This window comes from Erithacus rubecula (assembly GCF_903797595.1).
Source record: "Erithacus rubecula genome assembly, chromosome: 15".
NCBI classification, from domain to species: domain Eukaryota; kingdom Metazoa; phylum Chordata; class Aves; order Passeriformes; family Muscicapidae; genus Erithacus; species Erithacus rubecula.
Genome location: NC_136667.1, coordinates 17,136,580 through 17,163,462, shown reverse-complemented (window position 1 = coordinate 17,163,462; position 26,883 = coordinate 17,136,580). Strand labels below are relative to the sequence as shown.

At 46.1% G+C, this 26,883-nt stretch overlaps 1 protein-coding gene across 1 annotated transcript in view; it reads right to left on the bottom strand.

Moving 5' to 3' along the window:
• NEXMIF (neurite extension and migration factor) overlaps nucleotides 1-24,397 on the bottom strand; it is a 149,073-nt gene extending 124,676 nt beyond the window's left edge. The window contains 1 exon segment of the mRNA XM_079318946.1: nucleotides 24,282-24,397. The gene's annotated coding sequence lies outside the window, so the exon portion shown is untranslated.
• Nucleotides 24,398-26,883: the final 2,486 nt, after the last annotated feature.

The window sequence follows — 26,883 nt, the reverse complement described above, 5'->3', positions numbered from 1 at the left end:
CACTGCTCCAGCTGAACCACATCTGCCACTGCAGGAGGATGCAGCCACCATGGAATGGGACTGCTGCCACCACCCTGACTGACTGACGGGTGTCAGCTTGGATTCTGACTCTGGCAGGGTTTGGGATTGTTCTTTGTAATACTGCATTTCTATTTTAATTCTCCCAGTAAAGAACTGTTATTCCTAATTCCCATATGTGTGCCTGAGAGCACCTCAATTTCAAAACTATAATAATTTGGAGGGAGGGGGTTTACATTCTCCATTTAAAAGAAAAGCTCCTGTTTTTATTGGCAGATACCTGTCCTTCAAACCAGCACAAAGATACCACATCCTGCAGGTACCACCCCAACCAAAAAAATCACCCTGGGTGTGTGTGAGCACACCTGGCAGCGAGAACCGCGGGAAGTTGGGAAGTTTGAGCGCTCCAGGTTTTGGCTAAGGTTTGGAAAAGTGTCCTGTGAGGAGGAGGAGGAGGGCAGGCTGGTGGAGGCAGAGCTGGTGGCCGTGCATGGCAGTGGCAGCAGCTGCTGCACGCGCTCAGCACGGCTCCCTACTCCAACTGTTTATCAGATGCGAGCAGCACTGCGGCATCCAGGAGCGGGGATGTGCTGTTTTGTTCACATTTTAATGTGCCATCTTGCAGTAGATGCTTGCACAGCAGAGTAAATACAATCTCTATATATACCCTGCGTGGGTGGCAGGGGTTATTTCTGACTGTCTTCATTACACTTCATTGCCAATTTGAATGTAAAAAAAAAAAGAAATATATATATTTAAAAAAAATAAAACCCTCGACAATTCTCCAAAGTGATTTCAGTCTGATTTTTATAATTATTTCCAGAACCTTTTCATTATGCAATTTTGAATCCTTATTGAAAGCTCTCTCTCTCTTGCAAAGTTATCCTTGATGCAAGTCAAGCAAACCAGACAAGCTCAAGCTTCTCCCTCTTCCTGCTTTATTAATAAACACAGGCATGAATGACATTCACAGTGTTTAGCCCGGAGAACAGTTTAATAATAATGCTGCATCTCGCTTTATGGGGAGGGAGCTAAAAAGGAAACTCAAAGGCTAATAGGTACAAATATTGTGCTTCAATTGCAATAAAAAATAGTGCTGAACTGTAAAAATGTAACTGATAGCAGCAATCTCAAAGATGTGGGTTGTGGTAACCCTCAAGCTAAAGCCGATTAGGTTTTGTTACATGGGTCCTTTGTGTGTTTTTGTGCTGCTGTACCAGTTAAATTGACCTCTACAGGCATGTGTGTTGCTTTTATCCTTTAATGGCTTCCCATTCCAAACCCAACTTAGGCTAGCAAAACCAAATAAATAAAAAAAACCCATTCCACCGGTGAGAGGGAGATCTCTGCACGTGAACACCTTGCACTAAAGTCCTGGGAATGCCAAGCAATTAGCAGGATGGCAGCGGGATGTGAGAGCTGTCAGGTGGGATGCTGGGGCTCCAAAATGGAATTACAGTCAGACACCAGGCAGAAATGCCCAGCCCCAGCCTGCCAGCAATAAGCATTTCAGAGGGAACATACAACCTGCAGAACAACACCAAGGAAAAAAAAAAAATTCCCAGACTTTCCTTATTTTTGATAATTGCCTGTAAAAGACTGTAATCAGCTCTACAAATAAAAACCAACTCTAAATGTAACTCCAACCACTTCCATTTCCAGCACAGTTGGTCTGTATTTCTTCTCTGGGGCAATAATCAAACAGCTGGTCCAGCCTCTTGCTCTGTGTGATGATTTTTTAAAAAGTAGAGACCTCAGGAGTTTATTTAAGACAAATCTTTGGCATTTGATGATGTGAAGGAGCCCAACCAGCACGTCCACGCAGAACAAACCCCTCGGCTGGAACAGGGACCAGCTGCCACCAAAAACAGGCTCCAAAAAACAAAAACAAAACAAGGAGACATGAGAGATGGGAAAATTGGTTCAAAATGTTCTCACATTGAAACACCTTTATTTGCCCACCCAAAACAGCTCAAACTCAGGGAAACGTCACTGAGTCGCTAAAGGGAAGTTTTAGCCACATTCTAAATATGTGTATTTTTCTGGAGCTTCAAGGAGGCAGAATTAGTCAATTTGGCTACAGGCCATGAAATATAATTAGTTATGTGAAGTATGTTTAAATATGTAACTACAACTGCTAATAGGAGTGCCCAGCCCCATAAATACGCAGTGATATGATGGGAGAGCAGCTGGGCACAGGCAAAACGCCGGAGACGTTCCCAGAGGAATTGCCACCTCTTCAGGAAGAGAACTCAGAAATTACAAATCTAAATAATGAAACGCAGTGCTGGAATCAGGAAGGAAGGAGGGGGAAATGGTTCATCTTTAGAGCAAGTGGGAAAAGATAGTTTGGGGCTTGTGAGAAGAAAAGCAGGAGGAATCTGCTTGTGGAGCTACAGCACACTACCTGCCTTTGGGAAAAATTCAAGGGTCAGTGAAAAACAAATTTCCACTGGAAAAATCACCTGGAACCCCTGCAAACCTCCTAGACACAACAGCCACACCAGCCCAAACCCTCAGAAAACCTCCCAGACACTGCTGAGCAGTAACAAACCTGCAAGATATTAAAATAAAAGAAATGGTGTATTAAACAATGTGGTAACTGCAATTTGTCATTTAGCACCGTGAATCTATGGATTTTAATGACAGGGTCTCATTTACATTTAACAATCAGTGTACTAGAACATTTCTTGAGAACTAGGGGTATTTTCTTGTCTCAGTTGGAATATATAGAAATTTCTTCTTGATTAACAACAGACTAAAGGAGTTTTGCCCTGAAATCTCAGTTCCTTTCTCTCTGGAGCTGGATGAATATCAACACACCAAACTGCAAGCCTGACAAGAAAGCTCTCCAAAATTCAGTTGTTTGTAATAATTATGTATTTAACAATTCTTCCACAAGAATAACATTAAAAGCACCTTTCATTTTATTGTTCATTTATATCACACATCTGCTTTAAAAAACACTAGCAGCATATCTTGTTCTTAATGCTACATTTTGGATGTGACTTTCAAAAGCATTTACAGCAACTAAGGAGCATAAATCCCACTGATACTCAACAGTATTTATGCCCTTAATGCCTGAAGCCATTACTGAAAATCTCATTCTTTTCCAGAGCTTTGGAGATATTCCAGAGGTCGCACATGTAGTAAGAAATGGCAAGTGTCACAAGGTATTTTGTATTTTACAGAAATGCTATGCAGCTTTAGGACAGGCATCAAGAATACTGAATACATGTGCTTAAAACAATAATGGGGAGTTTAGAAAGCAGGGGAAGGCTCCAGTCAAATTTAGCCAGTGAGTTTGGGGATAAACTTGCTCTCTGGTGCATCCAAGCCTGTAAAAGTGGGATTTTGATTCTTTTTTATTCCACTGGAACACAGGGTTTATTTCACAGGAAGATGGAGATGCAGTGTAACTACACTATTACACACTGACCACCACAAACCATAAATGGCTTCTGCTACTCTGACAACAACCACCAAAACTTCAGGCCTCCATTACACCTAAACTCAACTGCTGAACAGTTCAATTAGGCCATTTAAAAGGCATATTTTTGGGCAAGTCCTAATTAGCTTTCAGCAAGTAGAGGAAGCCCCAGCCTTGATTAACAACCTCATTTACTCTGAGACACTCCTGCAGAGCCTGGTGATCACTGCCTGCACCCACCACTGGAGATCAGAAGTTGGAGTGAAACTGCAGAAAATATTTTATATAGGCCAGACAATCAGAGAATCACAATGGCCTGGGCTGGAAGGGACATTAAAGCTCATCTCTTTCCATACAAATAAGAAGTTCCACTACCCCAGGTAGCTCAGAGCTCCATCGGACCTGGCTCTGGACACTTCCAAGGATAGAGCAGACCAGTCTGCAGTGGCCCTTGCAGCTGCCACTGCTTCAGGTCTTCCTAGAACATAAAAAGTACAATAAATAAAATCAACACAATGCATGGATGAACATCCACCAGCTCCTGGTATGCACAGGGAACCCTGCACTGAAAGATTCAATGGGAGAATAGGAGGATTTTTTGCTCTGCATCGTGACTGCCATCACTGACATCCTTGGGAACTGGGAGTCCACAGCACCTTTACAAACTAACCATAATTTCCTACTCTCAGTTTAACCTTCTGTGAAAAAAATGGATTAAAAACACTTGCCAAAGAATATCACCAGTAAGCAACAAGGCCAGAGTGTTGCTTTTGCAGCAGAACTAAACTTGATGGATACCAAGAGCATTTAGCACTTGTACACAATCACACAGCCATGATGTGTCTGTGGTAAGCTTCCACATATTGCAAAAAGAATTTTTATGGAAAAAAGTGCACAGGAGTTCATTCACAACAGACTCGGGAGCTGTATTGTTATTCTGTCATCAATTGAGAAGCAAGAATAAAATAGAAACTTCCCAGTGAACACAAAGAAAAAATTACCCTTTGAACATCTGCTTACAAATCTCAGAATCAAGCTTTTCACAAAGCCTTATCTTTTAATTACCTCCTGCCCCCTTCCACACCATCACTTTTAACTTGCTAATTTAATTTCTTGGACTTTTTTGCACTTATGTGTTTGACTGTGTCACTTGGCTAAACCAACCACAAACTCTGGGTAGCTGGGAGAAGAACTACCATAATCAATTTTATATTTTAAATATATACACATCAACATTACACGCTGCTGTATTCAGGCAGTAAATCAGTCCTGTGTGAGTGGGTAAAGGCACAGCTGCTGGAGCCAGAGCTGCTCCCCAGTCTCTGCCATCCCATCACCACCACCACAGCTCCCCAATCTCTGCCATCCCATCACCACCACCACAGCTCCCCAATCTCTGCCATCCCATCACCACCACAGCTCCCCAATCTCTGCCATCCCATCATCACCACCACAGCTCCCCAATCTCTGCCATCCCATCATCACCACCACAGCTCCCCAATCTCTGCCATCCCATCACCACAGCTCCCCAATCTCTGCCATCCCATCACCACAGCTCCCCAATCTCTGCCATCCCATCACCACCACAGCTCCCCAATCTCTGCCATCCCATCACCACAGCTCCCCAATCTCTGCCATCCCATCACCACAGCTCCCCAATCTCTGCCATCCCATCACCACAGCTCCCCAATCTCTGCCATCCCATCATCACCACCACAGCTCCCCAATCTCTGCCATCCCATCACCACAGCTCCCCAATCTCTGCCATCCCATCACCACCACAGCTCCCCAATCTCTGCCATCCCATCATCACCACCACAGCTCCCCAATCTCTGCCATCCCATCACCACCACAGCTCCCCAATCTCTGCCATCCCATCACCACCACCACAGCTCCCCAATCTCTGCCATCCCATCACCACAGCTCCCCAATCTCTGCCATCCCATCACCACCACAGCTCCACAATCTCTGCCATCCCATCACCACCACAGCTCCCCAATCTCTGCCATCCCATCATCACCACCACAGCTCCCCAATCTCTGCCATCCCATCACCACCACAGCTCCCCAATCTCTGCCATCCCATCACCACAGCTCCCCAATCTCTGCCATCCCATCACCACCACAGCTCCACAATCTCTGCCATCCCATCACCACCACAGCTCCCCAATCTCTGCCATCCCATCACCACCACAGCTCCCCAATCTCTGCCATCCCATCATCACCACCACAGCTCCCCAATCTCTGCCATCCCATCACCACCACAGCTCCCCAATCTCTGCCATCCCATCACCACAGCTCCCCAATCTCTGCCATCCCATCATCACCACCACAGCTCCCCAATCTCTGCCATCCCATCATCACCACCACAGCTCCCCAATCTCTGCCATCCCATCACCACCACCACAGCTCCCCAATCTCTGCCATCCCATCACCACCACAGCTCCCCAATCTCTGCCATCCCATCACCACCACCACAGCTCCCCAATCTCTGCCATCCCATCACCACCACAGCTCCCCAATCTCTGCCATCCCATCATCACCACCACAGCTCCCCAATCTCTGCCATCCCATCACCACCACCACAGCTCCCCAATCTCTGCCATCCCATCACCACCACAGCTCCCCAATCTCTGCCATCCCATCACCACAGCTCCCCAATCTCTGCCATCCCATCACCACAGCTCCCCAATCTCTGCCATCCCATCATCACAGCTCCCCAATCTCTGCCATCCCACCACCACAGCTCCCCAATCTCTGCCATCCCATCACCACAGCTCCCCAATCTCTGCCATCCCATCACCACCACAGCTCCCCAATCTCTGCCATCCCATCACCACCCTGCTGACAGCAGTTCTGCTGCCTGGGCACCTCCTGACCTGCCAGATGGTGCCACCTGTTCCTCACCACTCAAGAGACATCACAGCCAAAGTGTGTCTGAGACCAGAGCTGCATTTTTTGGAGACAGCAGTGTGATGCTCCCTGCAGCTCCAGCTTTCCCTTAGGCACAGCTATCATTTTTTTTGCTGGGCTACTTTTCTGCCTAGGAGGGCTGGAAAGAAGACAGGAACAGCAGCCCAGCTGCAGAGGATGAGCAGACATTCCTCCTGCCCCAAGACAAGCATTGGCTGCCACCTCACAGTATCCAACAAGTCCCAGGGCTGGGTTGGGCACACACACCTGGCAGGTGACTCCCAGCCCTGACTGGGATTGCTGATCTAGAATTAAACAAGCAGTGCACCATTTCCATACACCTTACACTCCTGCTCCTGGTCATACTTCAGATACATGATGAAACTCTCCCAAGAGAATCAAGACTTTGAACAGACTGTTCAACTCAATCCTTACTTAGGTTTCATTTTTTAATGCAAGGCTTCAACAGGAGAAACTGTAAAAGCAGAAGCCAGGCCACCAAGGACTTGTCCCACACACATCTCTCTGCTGGTGTGGCTGCACCATCATTGCACAGCTCCAGCAACCCAGCAGGGATGTGGATGCACCAGCTGGCCAGCACTTGTACAAACCCAGCCTATAAAAGCCAGACACCTCTCCAAAGTGCACTGTTCCCTGCAAAACACTTGTCTGCCATGAAACTTGCACACAAAGGGAACTAGCCACATAAATGACACCTGCTTTGAGCCTGGAAATAATCCTATCTCCCTAATGTCTGATCTACAAATGAGGTCTTTATTGTTTTCATTATACACACTGTTTACACATGGTTTCATAAAACTCACCACTAACAACTCATCTCCATAATTAATTGAAGTAGGTGGAAACCAGAGTAAGGATTAAAGAGAGGTTTTATCAGCTTAACTCAGAGGTGTCTTCCTGAAGTTACACACCTTCCCTGTGCTGCTCTGCCCCGGGGAACAGGGAGCTCTTGGCATTTTGGCACTTCCACTTTGCTCTCTGTATTCATCTGCACACAGACCAGACAGCCATGGGTGGGAATTAGCAAAAGTCTGAGTTTTAACTCAAAATCTGAGCTTTAAATGGAGACTTTAAAAACTCTCCTACATTGTTTTGACTTAGTAGAAGCCAAACATTATTCTTAGATAATATGTCCAAGCACTAGGAACAACAGCTTAAAAAAAAAAAAAAATCATGATTTAGGACTAAATCCTCTAGATCATCTAATCACATTATTTAATACCTTGACTGTGCATTTCCTGCCCTGACAGGAGCAATTCCAACCCAAGTCAGACAGTTCCATCACCAGCACACAGCAAGTCTGCCATGGGGGGGACTGACAAAGACAGAAATATTCATATTATTCCTTTCAAACCAAAACCCATAAGCAAGTTCAACTTAATATTGAGTGATATAGCTGGTTGATTCTCTGTCTTTTTTCCCCCCCCAGAATTCCAAGATATTCAACCAGGTACAACACAGAATTAACCTCTGCAGCTTTAAAAATATGGAAGGCAATTTACAAACTGAAATTTTCACCAGGCTCCCACCACACCAGCAGCCACTTCTAGAACAGCTCCAGGCCCACTGAAACCTTCCCTGAAGTCTGCAGCAATCACACTCCTAAGGATGGGCAGGAGCTCATATTCACTTTTCCTGAAGCAACTGTCTGAAAAGGGTGGATTTTAATGGTGTTATTTACAACTAACAATGTTATAACCCATAAAACCCTGAGTTTACAGGTTTTTTTTTCCTGCAGTAATGTTTATCTGACAATAATTTTGCAGACCACAGGTTTACAGAGCAGGGACACCTAGTCTCCAGTTTATTCTGAGGTGCAATTAAGTGGCAGGCAGAGGTTCTGCTCATTCCTCTCATTCCTCCATCTCCTCCCCCTATTTTACCTTCAGCTCTTATTTTATTAATGTTACTGAAACTACAGTCATCCTGGATGTATTTATCTGAAATTCCCTTCTATTGAGGGTCCATGAAATTGCCTTTATAACCCTTACAACTTGTTTAAGCTCAGTCACTCTCAGTCTGCAAAGGAAAATTGGAAAACTGAACCACCTCAGTTCCCATTCAGCTCTAAAGAAAAGCCTCTTTCTGTTCTTGCAAAACAGAAATTAATACTGGATAGTCCTGGATGTTTAAGGCCACCGTGCTCCCTTGATAAGTTAAAAAATAACGAAAACCAGGGTTTTGAAAGAACTGCAAGAACTGTAAAGAAGGTTCTGTTAACCTTGAATAAATATCCTGAAAAAGGGTATTGGAAGCACACAGAAATAGTAGATGAGTAAGAAATTGCAAGACAGCTCGTACTTAATAAACTTCAAATAGTTTCTCTCTCCTGAGCACGTTTGAGGAAACACAAAGCTGCCTTTGTTAAAATGAGCCTATTGCATCACTGCCACAGCCAGCCTGGGCAAACCTGGAGCTTTTTTTACTCCTGAGAACCAAACCTGTCCAACCCAACCAGCTCAGAGGGAACAGGCACAAAGCACCAAATCCAGAATATTTCAGTGCCACACAACGTGCTCCTGATGCTTCCCCAGGCACAGGGAGATCACACAGAGGCAATCTCACATCATCAGGGCTGATGGACAGTTCTGTATTTACTCAGAGATAACACCTGCCTCTCACAGGATTACTTTAGCACCTACTGTAATGTGTTTAAATGAGATGTAGGTCTACAGGCACCTGAATTTGCTTTTTGATATATTTACTAAAATGCTGGCAGGTTTGATGCATGCTTTGCACAGGCCTATTTTTTAAAGTAGAGGAATTACACCTTGTTCTTACTTAGAAGTTCCTAAAATATTAGGCTAGACAGAGATCCAATTCCAAGCTTTAAACTGCTTGATAGACCTTGACAACAGGGCTGGCTTTTATGCATCATCTTGTAATGCAATAAATTTTGCTTGAAACATCTTCACCTGTGCACCATGACATGTCACTATGACACAGAAAACCTGACATGAAAATAAAAATAAATTAATAAATTAGTTGCTCAGAGAAAAACTGTCTTATGGCCAGAAAAATATACTTCCTATGAGAGACTCAGAGAGATAATCTCATTTTAGTTTATTGAAGGATAATTTAAGTTAGGAATAATTATGAAGTACAAGGAATCAGGCAGCACAGTAATTTAAGACTGGAGACAAAAGTATGAGAGCTGATAACCACAGTCCTCTGATTCCAGACTGAAAATGCAGTTAATGAAAAGCTGAGATTTTAACCTGAAGTTAATGTTCTACCTCGAACGATGGCACGGGAACTTTTGAAGGTGTAACCTGAGCACCCAATAATAGAAAACAAACAGAAGAACCCAGCATTTCTCAATTTTTAATGCCTGTGTTTCTGCATGCTTGCTTTTCAGAAACCACATGGAGATCTGCTTCTCAGACAAAGCTGTCTTCCTTTTTCCAGCTAACATTTGCCAACCTTCCTTTTCATTGTTGAGCACCACAATTCCCCCTTTTGCTTACACCCCCTCTGCTGATGGCATTCATAAAAATCCTCTCAATTCTCCTCCTTCTCCAACCCTCCCCACACAGACTTTTTTTTTGTTTAAATACAAATCAAGCCAATGGTTTGGCCACTTATCATGAGGGAACATCAGCAGCATCCAGCACAGATTTAGGAATACACATTTTTAGCTCTGCCAGCAGCACATTCCTTGTCCAGTCACCCAGGACAAGGTGCCCACACCTTGAGCAGGATGTGATGTGCAGGAAGCTAATCCTGCACACTGTCCAAGGATGTTTCCAGCCAGCAGCACAGGCTGTGTCCCTGGGAAAGGAAACCAGTGTTTTCCATAAAGCAGTCTCTCCTCTGCAGGATACAGCTCTCTGCATGTATCTGCTAACAACATCTCAGGATTTCTCCACCCCCTCCCCATGTTTCTCCTTTTTGTCAAGCTCTCCAGCATTTGTTCTGGGATCTAATTAAGGTCCCTTATCACCATGGCAAGAGGGGGGCAAGGTCTAACAAAACAGCATTAATGAACCAATTGTTTTCACTGGGCACATACAGAGTTCTAATCCCCAAGATTGGAACATATCAACACTTGGAAAAAAAGAGATTAAATCTAAAGGAGCCTCTGTTGTTTACATTTTTGCAAGATTTGAACTAGAAGCTCTGTATTACTGGCATAATCCAACAGCACCTCAGAACTTATTTGGAATGGGAGTTTTATTCTGATCAGGACAGGCAGCTTCATTTTGTCTCCTCTTCTGAGCATATGCAGAAGTCTCGCTCCTACCATCTGACTCTCCTTCAAAGAGACGAGCTTCCTGTAAACTTCATTAGTTAGATGCCATTTTATAGGTAATTCAGAACCTCTTCCCACCTTTCTGGGTTATTAAATCTATTAACATCCCAGGATATTGTTATGTAAGTACTGCTCATCTCCATTATGCAGCAGAATTAGACGAGAGCGATTAGAACCAGGTTTGCCTTGTTTCATCTCATCCCCTGTGTGAACTCAGGACCAGAAGCCAAGAAAACCTCCAGGGGATGCAGCTTTGATACTGAAGGGAAAGACAAAGGAGAAGCAAAGAAGTCCACGAGGGGAAAGAAACATGGGCTTGAGGTGAGAGTTGTAAAGAAGAGGTGCTGTGTTTCCTTGCCCTGCAAGAGCAAATTCTTCACTCCTCCCAGCACTGTCCTTGTTCCCTCCCTTCATCTTCAATCCAACTTCCAGTAACATCCAAGGATTTTAATACCACCTTCAGTCAACCCCCCTTGGAAGGATTCCCTCCAAGAAATGTCTCATTTAAATGCCACAGAAGGTGTTCCTCTTAACTCTACCCCCTCTTGCCACTGGTTCCCCAGTTGCCTTTTGAAAAAAAACTGCTGAAAGAGGTTAATTTTTGGACAAGAAATCAGTCCTGGCCACAAGAAATCTGCAAAAAGAGCTTTCCACCCTTCATTAGAATAGAAGTCTTGAAAATAGAATCCTGAACCTTTCAATTAAGCATAAGAACTCCTCTGTTGTCATCTAAAGGGAAGAAGTTTTACACCCCAAACTTTGAAGGTTGCCTCCTATTCCCATTTTGTGAAATAAGACAGATGCTAAAAATCTAACTCTCCAACACAGGATAAAATGCAACATTTTATAAAGCAGGAAAGAGCCATGGGATACCACACACAAGAAATAGAAAAAATGCACAGAGGAAACTCCAGCAGAGGAACTAAACTTCTTTTTTACTAAAAGAAATCAGAAAGTATTTTTAAAGCAGTACTGAGAGACTTCTTCAACACACTTTCCAAACTTTAACTGATTTTCAGGACAATCCTGGGAAGCAAACACATCCATATCAATAATCCCATTAAGCAAGAGGGGTGAACAGGGTAGAAAAGTGATGGCACTGTTACAGGGCCAGGAGAGAAGTCAGCATTGGTTCAGTGATACCTCCTGTGTATTTTAAATGCAAACCTACTTCCCTTGTCCACTGTTCTGCTGTCATCACACATTTTGGAAAATAAAGGTCAATCCCAGACAGGGGGACAGCAACTTCACATCCCATTTACTTGTAAAATCCCTGCCTGCCCAGCTTGGTCAGTGTCCCTTCTGGACAATGAAGAGTCTCTGCTCAGAAGAGCATCCCACAATGCAAACAGAGCTGGGTGTTTGCTCTGCCATGCTCTCTGCAGGGCAGGATCACGTGCACCATTGGGATGGTTTTTAGTAAATTCAGGTTGCAGGCAGCGTGGGACAGCAAGGCTGTAAGAACATAAACTTGTTCTGTGTGTTTATGTAGATGGCAAAAAACCACATGCAAACCAGAGTTTGTTTTGTCCTTTGCTCCCATGTTCGTGGTCCCACTGGCCTCAGCAAGCACTGGTCACACCACATAGGTTTTGAACAGGGTCAAGACAAAGTCTGGCAGTGCCAAGGAACCAGCACTGCCAGAAACAGGCTGGATGTTAAAGCATTCAGTCCTCTGGTTATTACATGCACAAGGCACTCACCTCCTTGAGAACAAAAACACTGAAAACCCTTCAGAACTAAGCAGGAGGCTGACAAAATAAAGAAAAATTTGGCTGGGTTGCAATGAGCTACAGCACCCCATCTTTCTCATCTCCTGTCCTGCTGAAAATGCTGAGGATTTTGTAGAATCATTTAGGCTGGAGAAGACCTCCAAGACCATCAAGTTCAACCATTAACCCAGCACTGCCAAATCCACCACTAAGCCACATCCCCAAGTGCAACATTTTGGAGGTTGACTCCAATAATGTTTCCTGTGTGAGAGTGCTCAACCTAATTTTATTTCAGTCACAACTGTAATAAAACTACTTCTTATTACAACACATAATTAGTAACTAACTTTCCAAATTAAAAATGGCCATGAAATTCAGAATTGGGCTGTTCTTCTACAAACCAGTTATTTTTTTTCTCAAGCTCTTCCCAAATATAAAACCACTTACATTGACAAATGCCACAGAATTACAACTCTGACCTATTGGGTAAATAAAGTCAATGTGATTTAAAGTGATTTAAAGGGTTGAGAGTTGGACTCGATGATCCCTGTAGGTCCCTTCCAAGCCAGGATATTCTATAGTTCTATAAAATTCCAGAAATCCTGTGCTTACAGAGCCTCTGCACCCTGCACAAACATTCAGAAACTAAACACATTATCTAGAGGTAGTAAACACATTAGTAATGGGTGTCACTTATCTCTGTCATCGGCGCTGATGAATAACACTGTTAGCATGGATCAGATCGCCCACCAACTCCAGTCACAGCCCTCCCCTGTCCAAGAGCCACACAACTGCTCCAATCACTTCCTCACAGCTAATTGGCAGCTGCAATTTTCAGCTAGCACTTTCTTCTCCCTCCTCAGCATCTTCCTTTTGCAGGTATTGCCCACAGCACCAGCCTGGCTCAGCCACCTCCCTCCCTCCCTCCCTGCCAGGCGTGTCCCAGACCTAATCTCTGCTCACAGCTTTTGAGCACAGCTCTTCCAGGCAGCTGACATTTAAATAAGCTCTGTATTGACTTTCCTCTGCTGTATCTCGAGTCCTCCTTGTTTTCCTTATGTTCATATTCCAACTCTGCTGCTCTGCAGCTCCTTCTGAAGGTAATGGGAGCAGAGCTGGACTGATAATCAATAAACACCTTCACCCTGCAATCCCTCAGGGGCTGAGTCCAGAAGGAGATTTCCCTCTCTCCCCATGCATATTCACTATTTTGGATAAACTTTTAAAAAGCTCTTTCCCAAATCTCGCAGACAACGCTAAGCCTGTGAACTTTCCTTTAACTCGCATTAAACCGATACAACTTTTAATTAAAAAAGTAATTTTGAAAAATTGCTTGTGCGCTGCGGAAGGTGATGTTCAGACAGCATCACTGATCCCTGGAGTTCTGCAGCCTTGAGTTTAATAAACTGAATTTTCAAAAGTAAACACAGCTTGCATCAGCACGAACCTTCTATTTCAGCCTTGGATTTTCCAGCCTTTCCCTGCTCAGCCAGAAGAGGATGTTTTCAGAGCACTAAACTCTGCATGGATGTCACTGGATTGGAAAGGGAGAGAATTCCCAGCCCTTGGAGCTGTGTCCACCTTGCCTTTGCTGGAAAAAGGGGCCACCAGAGCTGAGGAAAGAACTCACAGCCCACCTGCTTCTTGGTGAAGAAAATCCCAGGCACAAGGACCGCCCTAAAATTCACACCTGAGCCTCTGTGATTTACCCTCACACAGCAGCTCCTGCCTCCTCCAGCTGTGATTTAGGATTTATTTTGCATCATTTGTTATTTCCTGTAGTAGGTAATCCAGCAAGGGGGAAGGGCAAAGGGCAAAACAAAAGCAAAATAAAAACCAACCTAAAATGTCTTGCCCTAGGCAGATACAAGTCAAAAACACTCTCAGGTTTTGCTCTGTTTGTTTTATAACTGTTCACCTGTTCTTTGGGTTTGAAGTTCTTTTAGAAGAATCATTTTAATTCTCTTTACTCCACAACTTCAAAGAGATGCTCCATGTTAGTGGGTGCCACTTCTCCCTTTTCTCTCCTCTTCCTCCTTATCAATTTATCCCAATTATCCCACTGCCCAGGCTCAAACAAGGGCTGGGAAGCCAAGATTCTTGGGTTCATTTCCCAACTGCATTTCTAGCAGGTCATTAATTTCCCTGTGAGCTGGTCTGCTCCTTTGTAGAGCAGGGAGAGGTGGGTTGTGCAGTTTCATCCCTGTTTATAAAACAAATACTCTGAGAATCAACTGTGCTGGATCTGAAACACCAGGCATCCTGTTATTATACATAAATAAATATAAATACAGCAGCTGCCATTTTCATTCTACTTATTTGCATTTCTACTATTTTAAAACTTCTAATGTTGTTAGAAATGCCAAAAGGAGATTATTTCATGTTCTCATGCCTATGTCACCAGGAAATGGTAGGCCTGAATGCAATTTATTTCCTTTTGCTAAAACTGTACTTCTAACTGTATTTTCTCAGTTAAAGCTTCATAAGAAAGCAACTTTAAAGGTGTTGTTTGCAGCTGCAGTGAAATAAACACTTAAACATTCAGCACTACCCATGCTGAGTGAGGTATTTCATCCTCACATCCTTTAACTCTGAGCACCACCAGTGATTATCCTGTAAAACTTAATTCTGGAGAGCATTTTATTAAATATGCATTTGGATTTGGTCTCTGTTCCATAAAATATTTAATCCTGTGCCTAAACATTAGGTACCCCACCAAGTTTGGATTTTAGGCTGTCTGGTAGCACACACAACAAACTCCAGAAGATAAAACACCTTCATTCTTTATCTGAAGAGCTCCACTCCACAGATCAGCCTTTCAGAGATGTGCCAGCTCCAGCTCTAACTAGCTCTTCACACTTTTTTTTAAGACTAATAGGCTCCACATATTCATCTCCAAAGGGTATAAATTCCCTTCCTCTCTTTCTCTTTTAAATATGTCAGGCAACATTACAAAAAAATAACATCTGTGCCACAGTTATGCAACAAGCAGCATGATAACCATTAAACTGCACTTTATAGAGAGTGGGCTGAATTAAAAAATAAAACAACAAAAAGGAAATGGGGAAAAAAGTTGAAAAGTTCACCTTTAAACCTTGGGATCAGAGAGGGTTTCAGCACCACCACCCTCCCTTGCTTATTCTGTTTTGCTGCCCTTCTTCACTGATGCCTCATGGCTGTTAATGGCAGCTGAATATGCAAGCCATGAACTGCAAAAATGGATTGCATCTGGCTGGAAAGGGCTTAAACATTCAGTAAGAAGATGAAGAATCCCAGAAGTGGTTTTAGTATGTGTGTACATTTTGTCAGAGTATACCAACAGCACTGTATATTCTTTTCTTGCAACACTTAGCAAGCCTTCTCTTTTCATAAATATAGGTCAACAGAGCTAAACTCTGTTTTTGCCTCAACTCCCACTTTAAATGCATAAAAAATTAGATTTTTTAGGGAACAGAATGAAAGCAATGGTGTATTTCATGCTATTATATACCCAGCCAAGGATCCCAAAGGGTTTGTTTGGGCTTTAAAAACAAAACAAAAACCCTTGGCATTTGTCAGACTAAAACCATTTTTCTTTGGTCTTTGCACAACCATCCTTTCCAGATTTGAATAAATAACATCAAACAAAGTATTTTGACTTCCATTTACCATGCAATGCACAGAAATTGTTCAAGGATAGAGCAGAGTGTGAAGCATTTGGGCACTCTGAGGAGACCCTGCAGAGTCCCCATCAGACCTGGAAACGCTCATTCCAACCTCTCCACTCCCCTCTTGTTATTTTTATTTAAACAGCCTTATATTGCCCCAAAAAGAAATTATTCAAACAGCCACAGATAACAAGTTTAGCAGCCAGCACCACAGGCTATGGCTGTACCCATAAATGCAGGGAGGGGGATGAAGGTATGAACAAAATAACAAAAATACTGATTAAACTCTGAGCCTCACATCAAATTTTCAACCTGACCCTCACAAATGTAGAAGTGATTTAACACAGCCCCTTCAGCAAATGCAAACCAAATAACAGAATATAATATAGGATAATACCCTTACATATAATTATGCATTATATAGATACAATATGTTTTAAATATATATATGATGTAAATATTGTTAACTGCCTTTTAACATCAGCCCAGGAATGCAGGGTGAGAACTCATAAATTATATTGTCAGCTCCAGATTTCAGATATTTTATGTTTACTGCTGGCTGCAATGGGGAACATAACCCTTCTGCTTTCACATGAGCTTTAAGCCACAGGACAATCGTTAAAGCCTTTCTGATACAATATTTGGACTCCACCACACACAAACTCACTGATCACAATGCAGATGAAGACTTTCCCATACCACACCAGGCCAAAAAGACACAAAATACAATTTAAGCAGCATTTTCAGTGAAAGTGGTGGGGAAAAGAAGAAATATCCCACCAGCAATCCCTTCCTCCAGTCCTGCTCTTGGCTCTTTGCTGCCATTAAAGTTGTTTTGTTTTTAGTCTCAAGCCACTCATTTCACCCAACAATCCCCCCAGACCACATGCAGTGGTTGAAAAATTAATCCAAGAACTAAGATTAACTGGAACTGGTCCTAGTGAGGATTCCAGCACACAGAGGTGAACACCACAAACAAGGGAGGAAGGCAGGATGTAGTTTACAGGGGAAAAAAGAACCTGAGATCCCAGGGTTTGCCTAACACACCAACTGGAACCTGTAATTCCATCCAGCAGCAACCAGAATCAGTAATTCCACACAAAAGCAACCACAGAAGGGCCAACACATCAGTCACTAAGGAGTTCCAGCTCTGCAGCACAGCCAGTGCCCATCCTTCCTGCAAAGCCAGAAATGCTTGCAGAGGGTGAAAGCAGCACCTGACCCTGTTGATGATTAAGCACCAGATTTTAAACACCCTTTGCAGAAGAAGAGAGAACTGTAAGCAGCACGTGGTTCTTTGCTCAACACTGTACAGGGACATGAACTATAACCTGAAGGTAAATCCTGAAGCACAACTTTGTGCTGCCTAAAACAGCCATCAGTTGTGATGCTGAGTGATCAAGCCAATCAAAAATTCACTCTTTCAAAGCAGAAACTCCTTGGAAACACAGCCTCCCTTCCACCTCCCAAAAGGCTGCTGTTTGGATCTGCTGATGAGGCATCATTGAAACCCAGCAAGGAAGGAGCACAAATTAACCAAAGAAACAGCCACAACAAACTCTCTCCATCAAATGATAAGCTAACAAATAATACAATTAAGTAAGTGAAGGTTACTGGGTTAGGACAAATTATTTGTTTTGTGGGAGGTTTGGGCTGAGGGGTTCCTCCACATTTGCCATGCCTGGCTGGGCTGATGCCACGTGGCTCCTCTTCTCCACATCAACCCATGGGCCAGCAATGGTCCTAAACTCCAGTGTCACCCATTAGCCATGCTGCCTGTGTCACAGCCAGCTGGATTCCTGCAGGAGCTGGCAGTGAAAGCTCCATGCACTGCAGAGGGAATCTCACACAGCCACTGCATGGACAGGTGATTTTGATATAGGAGATTTTCTTAGAGGCAGGCATAAACAAACCATGGGAAATGATAGTGTGCTGCTCCCTACAGAGCCAGCAGTGCCAAGGAGGTTGGGGTTTGTTTGTTTGCTTTAACATGAGCTGAAAAATTGTGGTCAGCAGTGCTTTCTCTTCTGATCTTCCCAAAAATTCCACCCATCTTGCCACGTTAAATCAAGGAAGTTAACCTGCCCATATAATGTTAGCATTAACATTAAACAAAAAACTCACACCACAACTTTTTGTGGCAAAAATAATCCCATTCCCCAACACCTTTTTTCATGTAAATGAGAACAATGACCACCCTGAAAAAGGCAATTTTCATTTTCCCCCTCAAGGTTCAGCAATAGCCAAGATTACTAATTGCTCCATTCCCTAGAGCAATATGAAACAAGACCCAGCATCCATCTGTATTACCACTGAAATACCAGCCTGACCCTTCAATTCATATTCAGAATATTAAAACATGACCTTGTGAGACTACCAGGAAAAAAAAAAAGCTGCTTGCTGACCAAACAGACACCAGAATCCCTTTGGTTAAATTCCCAGCCACCCTCCTTGTTCCCATGAAGCAGTTAAGTGTTTCTCTGAAGTTATTCAACAACTGTGAAGGTCAAGTATTGTCCTGACTGGCCAGTCACAAACAAACCCACTTTTCATATCCATCTGTGCTTCAGCCACCGAGGAAAATCCCAACCAAAACCCCAAGCAGAGGGGGAAAAGGACACAAAATTAGTAGCAAAGGGTCCACATTGCTCTCCAGAGCACAGCTGATGCTTGCAGAGCATTTGGCTGACCCAGCCAAGCACCTGAAAATTGGGGCCAATGCAGTGGATGGGAAAGAACTTTTTTTTTTTTTTTTATGTGTAAAACTCATAGTTTCAGCTAAAATACGAAAAATTTTAAAAAGAGCTTCAGTGGCACTTCTGAAGAAAAAAAAAAAAAAAAAGCTTTGGAAGCTTTAGATTTGAAGCTTCACAAGCTTCTTATGAAAAATGCAAGCTTTGAAAAACTTCTGAAGAATTAATATTCTTACTTTGGGCTCTTCTACTGCCAACGGACTGTGGATGCTGTAACTAATAAAAAATAATTAATGCCAATAAACAGGTCCTTCATAAGGCTTCAGCTTCTTTCCTCCATCAAAGACTCAACTCATTCATTGGGACATTGTACAGGAAACAAAATTCACCCACAGAACTTGTCTTTTCTACATTTGGTTCCTCAGTGCTGTAACTCACAATTAAAATCCTCCCAAGTGCAAGGAAAGGAATCTGAATTTTTTAATAAGGACACAGCTCCAAAAGCAACTCCAGAGCATGGCAGGGAGCTCACCTGGAATGGAACTGGGAATTTGTGCCCCAGGTCTCATGCTGGGAATGAAACAACCAAGAAGTTCTCAGGAGTTTTCTGAGCACCCCAAGGCACTGCTGAGAGTCTGGCCATGTCCTGCAAGATTCACAAGAGCTCATTTTCCTGGTAACTCCACCTGAATATCCAAACACCCTCAAAAACGTTACAGTCACACTGGAACTTCTCAGCTGTTTCAGCATGTCAGGAAAAGGACAGTGACAATGCTGGGTTTTAGCATTGTCCAGGGAACAGCAGAGGCAGTTTGGCTTGTTTGGTTATTTTAGAAATCCTGACACTCCTCTCTCCAAAGGACAGCTCCAGATACCAGCAGGGAACACCCCAAAGCAGGAAAGGACCTTCACACCAAACCACCTCGAGGATGGGTTCTAGACAACACAAACCCCACAGAAGCAAGAGGAGGAAGCTGATAAATTGGTCAAAAATACCCTAACCGGTGTCAAAGCCAGCCTAGAAGCTCTGCTGCTCCTGCCAGCCTCAGTGACACACCAGAGACTGGCACTGCATCACCACTCAAGGTGACAGCACAAGCCTGACCTCAAGCTCCCTCTTCAGCCAGAGGCACTTCTGCCTTTCCTTAGGTCTGCTGCCTAAGGAAAACAAAAGCTCCTGGCACAGAGATCACAGTCCTGATAGTGGCAATTCAGAAGGCTGTTAAACTGTTGGGGTGAGTTAATTATCTGGGGTCCAAGCAGAAGCAATGCTGTTGGGCCAGCAGACTGTGGTTCCACCTTCCCAGGAGGGAGCAACACCAGCAAATCAAGACAAGGAGACCGATCAGAAACTCCTCATCACACATCCACCCAGATTCTGAAGATGCAGCACAAAACAAAGATGTATAAGATCAGTGAAAGGCAACAATTAGCCAGCAGAATTTTCCATCATGGGAGACTATCGAGACGAGAGCTTGGATAAATTAAGCAAATCTGTTATCTCATAGTCAAAAGCTTTTTTAAAAAGCAAAAAAGACTGCAAATACGAGCTCAGATCGCTGGGCATAAATCACCTTCTGAATGCTTAAGGGTCAGAAGAAAACTCTGCCCAGGGATCACCAGATCTCTCTGCAGCTCCTCCAACAGAGCTGGCACAGACCCTGCCTGTGACTGGAGGGCACTGGGCCACGTCCCTGGATTATTCACAGGGCTGACGTAGCAATGCAGACAGATCCACCTCATCCTGTCACTCTTTGGAGACTGCATAATCATAGCTCAGCCCATGCCAGAGCAACATGAGGAACACCTTCTGTACAGAAGAAATTCTCAAGATTTAAAGTTTTAACACAAGCTAACAAACGCCAGGGATGAAAGAAATCCCGGGATGAAAGATCTCCATGACACCTGCTTTGAATAAAAAGACATTGCTACAAAAATATCACAGACCTGCTGGTCTAGAGCCTTTGCTTCATGTCATTCCCCAGACATCAATTTGCAATAGAGGCACACAAAAGCAGCATTACACAGATTACATGCTACTGCAAACAAAATCCACCCAGCACTACCACCAGTCCAAAGCACCACGGCACCAAAGCCACTTCCCCTGGCCCTTCCTAAGATGAATTTGCTAAGGATAAAGGTTCAACACTCATTTGCAGAACTGACAGCTCCTCCTGCAAACTCTGCTCTGGCTCAGCTTTCCCAAACCCTCCCATATTTCCCCACTGCTACCAATCCCCTCTGGCACTGGCAGCAGGACAGGTTTTATCCTAAACTCCTGCATCCTTCAGGTAAACCCCCACACCTGGATGCTCAGACCAGTTCATCATCTTCAGCATCTGTAACTTCACTGCTTTCTAAGCAACACAATGCATGGCAATTATTTAATGTTTGGTTGTTACAGCACCCAGGAGCCCTAAAATAAAAAAAAAATAAAAAAAAAATCAAAAGGCTGAGATCCCACCACATGCAGGAAAGAAATCAGATGGGTCCCTGTGCTGGAACAGCCCAGAGCCCTGCACGGTGACACTAAAGGGTGTGTACCACCAGCTCAGAGAAAAGAGGGAAGAGCAAGGTACCAGCAAAACATGGTTTGCTCAGTTTTATGCCACATGGCTCATTTACTCACTGCTGGCAGCTTCCACAAAATCAGGCTCGTCAAGCACCTGACTGTATACACAGGTAATGATTATAAAGCCAACTCAAGCGGGGCTAAAAGTACACAAAGATCTAGCATAAAAATAAAAAAGTGCAATCCTCTCCCAGGTGGAAAACAGGACTTTGAACGTAACAGGTGGATTACATAACAATTATTTTGCTCCCAATTCTCAAAATATTTTTTTTTTAAATACCCTCACAGACCAAAAGCTGTCATTACTGAGAAGCAATAGCAATTTTACTCTGGTAAACAGTCAGGCTACCCACCTCTCTGGAGGCCAAACACAAACTCAGCAACAGTAGCATCAAAGAGCCCCCACACAAGGACCAGGGCAAGGCTTGGAGCATCCATGGCTCTCCTCCCTGGATTCTGCCCAAGGAAAAGATTATTTCCTAATGCTGCTTTTTGTTTGCAACGGGGCATAAACTTCAAGGGGATGGTTCAGTGCTGTGCTGGGGGAATGCAGCACGGTTGGGTTGTTGCTACAATGGAAAAGCCTTAATATGCAAAAAATGCAACTCACATCCACGGTTGGGTCCCACACCCAGGATCCAACCTGGACCCCTTTGTTTGGGAACACTTTCTGCCCAAGCCTGGGGCCTTCTTCTGTGTGCAAGCACATTTTTGAGTCTTTTCATACGTTTCTTTGCAGAGCCAGGAAAAAGATCCACACGTGACCCATGACAAAAACATCCACGAGGCCCCACCACCTCAAAAGAGAAGGACACCACCCCACACAGACATACTCCCTGTCCCAGCTACGGAAGTTAAAACTCACTGGCCACAACCTCTTCTCTTTTTTTTTTTTTTTTTTCCAGCTGAAAGAGACTCCTCAGCATTCAGAACTCCACGTTTAAGTGGGCTGCCAGAGCCTCGCCTCCAAAAGGCAACAACAAACACACACAAAAAAAAGGGAAAACAAACGCACAAAAAGCAAAAATCGCCTCTCCCCGCCCCCAAAGCCGAGCAGAGGGCGAGGAGCAGAGGGAGAGGGGGATGAGGCACACGGGGAAGGCGGCCGGCTGCTCCCCTTTTCTGCCTCCCTTTTATTCCTGCTGAGTGTAGTAACACTTGAACTGGCTCTCTTTATTTGCAGCCGGATACGAGCTTTCAAAGATACTGTACTACTGTGTAGGCCAAGCAGGGACTCTCTTTCTTCCCTTGGTTAGGGCTTTTGGGAAAATAATTATTCACCAGAACTGCCATCGTGAACAGAGCAAGCTAAATCAATGTAGCTTTGTATGGGCCATTGCCACTGCAAAGCAAATACTCCATCAAGACATGGATCAGTGAGAATTTTATCACTAGGAATGCTTATGCACATCTTTGTGTATTTTTAATATCCACCTTATCCCTCCCCACGCTCCTGCACCCCACCCTCCCCACGGATTTGTCTTGTGTCACTGGCAGCTATGGGGCTTGGCCACGAGATCCACATCAGTAAAAACGTCTTAAATACACAGGTTTATTCCCCTTAAAAAAAATTATAATAAAGCATTGGTGCAGAGCAGATTTATTCACTGAACAGGTTGATTTATTTAACAGACTTGACATACATCAAAACCTACTATAGGCTTACATAATTGTTATCCATTTAGCAGGTCTGGTTCTTTTGTCAAGTATTTGTTTTTCAAAAGTGATTCACTAAAGACTGCTGCCTTCTGCACAGCTCACATACCTTAACAAATGCAGTCCTGCATGGGGTATTAGCCGGAGTGACTTTAAATTGCATCCTACCTGCTTGAGCGCTGCCGCTATTTTTTTAACCTCTATATTATTCCTTTACTAAACCACCAAAAAAAAAAAAACATTGTAAACCAGCAAAGCTCGAGGCAGCAGCGTGTGTAGAGGCAGAGGGAGCCCCGCTGGCAGCAGCGGGCTCGGTGTTACCGCAGTACCACGCCGCTCCAGCGATGCCAGCAGGTACCTCCGGCGCGGCACAGCCGAGTACCAGGATGTTGATGGCTGCACAGAGGTTTCGGGGCCGGCACGGGGCAGGGGGAGAACCGAGCAAACCGCCGGAAACGAGGAGAGTGGAGGAAAAAAAACCCCTCCGGGAGGAGGATTTAAGGAGCACGGAGCCGTTTTGTTTTCCCGCAAGAGGCTGATTGAGGCCTGGGCTCGCACAGGCGCACGGCTCCCTCCGGCCTCACGCACCCACCCACGGCTGCCGGCCGCGGATCCCCCGAACGCGCACCACCCTGCGCGGCTTCCCCGCGCCGGAGCATCGCCCGCAGCCAGCCCAGCGCCTCGCCGGCCAGCGCCGCTCCCTCACGGCTTGTTTGGGCTCCCCCGGCACACCGTGCATCGCAGCCCGGCGAGGATTCACCCCCCCGCTCGCTCCGGCATCCTCCTCGCACACACACGCCGGGCACATCCCGGGGCTCGGGCACGGCAGCGCCCCGGTGCCGACCGCACGGACCCGGCGCTCCGCCGCCCGCCAGACAGATGGTTAATTACATTCACAGCCGCATTTTGCGCTGGGATAGAGTTTCAGACAATGAGCCAGTTTTATTTGATTAGCCAGTTCTCTAGTTTAATGCGCGCGGTGACAGCTACTCCCATGGCTAGGGCTTTTTTTTTTTCCCCCTTTAAATAAAAATAAAAATCCCATCCCCCCCCATCCTTCATTATGTTTTTGTTCTGGCCGAGGCTGAAGTAAGCGCGGCCCCCGCGGCCGCCGGGGGGCCCGGCGGGGCGGCGCCCCCGCCCCGCGCTGCACCTGCCCGGCCCGGGGGGGACACGGCGCCGAGCTGCCGCCCCCCCATGTCACCTCAGACCACCCTCACACACACGCACACCCCGCAACTTCCCCGCAGGCCTCCGCGCAGGCCGGCGCTGCCATCAGCATCCCCTCCTCCCCCGCTGCCCCCGCGGTGTGCGGCACGGGAGGGGAGGTTGTGCGTGCGGCTGCAGGTCGGCCGCGGCGGGACTCACCTCGGCGCGGGGCCCGCGATGGAGCGGGGGTCCCCCCGCCCGCCGGGCGCTGCCGGTGCTGCGGCTCAGCGCTGCTCCATGCGCCCGGGGCCCGGCGCGCGCAGGTGGACGCGCCCGCCCCCGGCCCCCGCCTCCCGCCGCCGGCCCCCGCCCCTTCCCCCGCCGCCGCCGCCGCCTCACGGACGGGCCCCCCGGCCCCGCGCTCCCTGCGCAGGGACGGGCGGAGGGCGTGAGGGAGGATGGGGGGGAGCGGCTCCCGCCTCGCCTCGCCCCGCCGCCGCTGCCTCCTCCTCCTCCTCGCCGCCGACCCCCCCAGGCCTGCGCCCATTCAGGAGGTGCCGGGCAGCGCCGGCGCTGCCATTGTTCGCTGGGAGCGGGACCCGCTGCCCTCAGCGCGCAGCCCGCACACGCCGCCGGCCCGGCCCCGCGGGAGCGCGCACCGCGCCCGCTCCGGCCATAAAGGGCGCGCGGCCGCGGCCGGGCCCGGGCAGGTGCCGAACCCGAACCCGAGCCCGAACCCTCAGCAGCGCGGGCAGAGGAGCCGCGAAGGGTCGGGGGAAGGAGAGGCCGGGCCGGGCCGTGCGCGGGGTGACACCGCTGGGCCCCGGCCCCATTGTCCCCTCCCGGCCGAGCCCGGCCGTGCAACTCGCTCCCCGCGCTGTCCACCCGGCTTCATTCTCCATAGCGGGTATGGGAACCACCTTAGCGCTTGCAGCAGCTTTTCCGATTTATTTCCATTATCGCGTTATTAATAACAGCGTCTGCAGAGTGTGTTTTACCTTCAGCTGGCCGTTGGCGGGAGGAGGCTGCCTCATCTCAGGCCGGCTGGGCTGCGGGGCGCCGGGACGCGCCGGGCGCTGCCTTGTGCCGAGCGGGAGCGCCGCAGTCGCTCAGGGCAGGAGCCAGCATCGCCAGAGCGAGAGCTGCGGACATCTCCCCTCGCACGGAGCCACAGCCCTTGCTCCCGCTGCCTCTCACATCAGCACCCTGGCCGGAGTTTCTGCACTGGGGACTGCAGGAAACTTCTGTTATTTCATCTCCGAGTCGACAGAATAGCAAATAGGAGGCAAACCAGGCACACCTATTAGGTTTATTTAAGTTCAGTGTGATATTTAAAAGAGGTTTCTGATCTTAAGTTATTGCTTGAGTTTAATGCTTTTTCATCTTAACGCATAGAGTCTAAAAATTGATTGGCTAATTCTGTCCCTAAAATATTCAAGTATCAAGCACTTTAGTCCTTGTTCCCACAGTGTCAGAGACCCCCATCTATGCTGTTATAAAACAGGAGTGTATGACAACACACAGAATGCTCTCTGAATTCAGAGCACTTTACACATGAACCTTCAGCACTGCAAAATAAAGAACTAATCTCATTTTTTCTTCATTAACAGCAATACCCAGGATGAGGACATGCCATACATCACACGTGAATAAATTATTCATTCCCACCGTGTCAGGGCACACACTTGAAGGGGTGTAGAAACTGAGACCAGCAATAAATGATTTGACCAAGGCCATGGAGTGAGGTGGTGTCATAGTTACTGGGAAGTAGCACTTCCCAGTCCTATCCCAAGTGATCCAGCCTCACCATGTTGCTGTGGGAATCACACACTTCAGTCCCTATACCTCTGCATGTTTGTAGTGCTGCATTTTGTTTCACTACCCTGTCATTTTCTTGGCAGAAAGATTTGAGTAATATAAATAAGTAATTAATCAGGGTCAGGTGAGATGGTGACAGCACACCTGGCAGTGCTCACTAAAATAAACACACAGGTGGATGGTGGTCATGAACTGCTTGCAAAATGAGCTGGGGGCAGGTTTTGTCCTCAGCAACCTCACATAGGGGCTGTGCCCTTCAAAAGTGCCACCAAAGGCATACAAGCAAATTTGGCAGCTCTTCTGCTGAGGCACCTCCCAGGGCAGGAATAATGGGGCCAGAAGCACCTGGTCAGACCCACTGTTGGGGGTTGGCTTTTCTTTCCTTTTTCTTTGTTAATTGTGGATTTTTTTCCCCATTGAGTTGCTGAGAGACACTGATGGCTGAGTGCTGGAGATATGGGGCAGGGGGGAGGGGGAATTCCTCTGGGTTTTGGGAGTTTTTCTCTCATGCACAGGGCTGGGGCAGTTGTGGATCTCCTTGCTCACGGAGAAGGTCCAGGCTGTCTCTTACTGCAGGGAGAATTCACTGCCACCTGAGGCACCTGTCACCCTTTGCTCTGTGCCCACGGAATCCTGAATTTCACCTCTCCCTGCCCTGCTCAGAGCCAGGCCCTGCTGACCCAACACTGCTGTTTATTCACTATTTTTCTGGGTTTCTTCACTCCTGCTATCCTGGGATGTTCTGCAGCTACCACCATCAACCACCCCATAATTTTTTGCTCATTCCTGCTGGCTGTGATGGTAACTGCACCAAAAATGTGCCTGCAGCCAAGAGGACTCTTACTGGGTCCCTAGTTCTGTTTGTTATTAATTCCATAGTTATTGTTTTGTCTTGTTATACGCACTAGCAAATAACTGTTATCCTCATATCTTTGCCTGAGAGCTCCTTAATTTCAAAACTGAAATTTTTGGAGGAGGGAGTTTACATTCTGCCCTGCCTTCC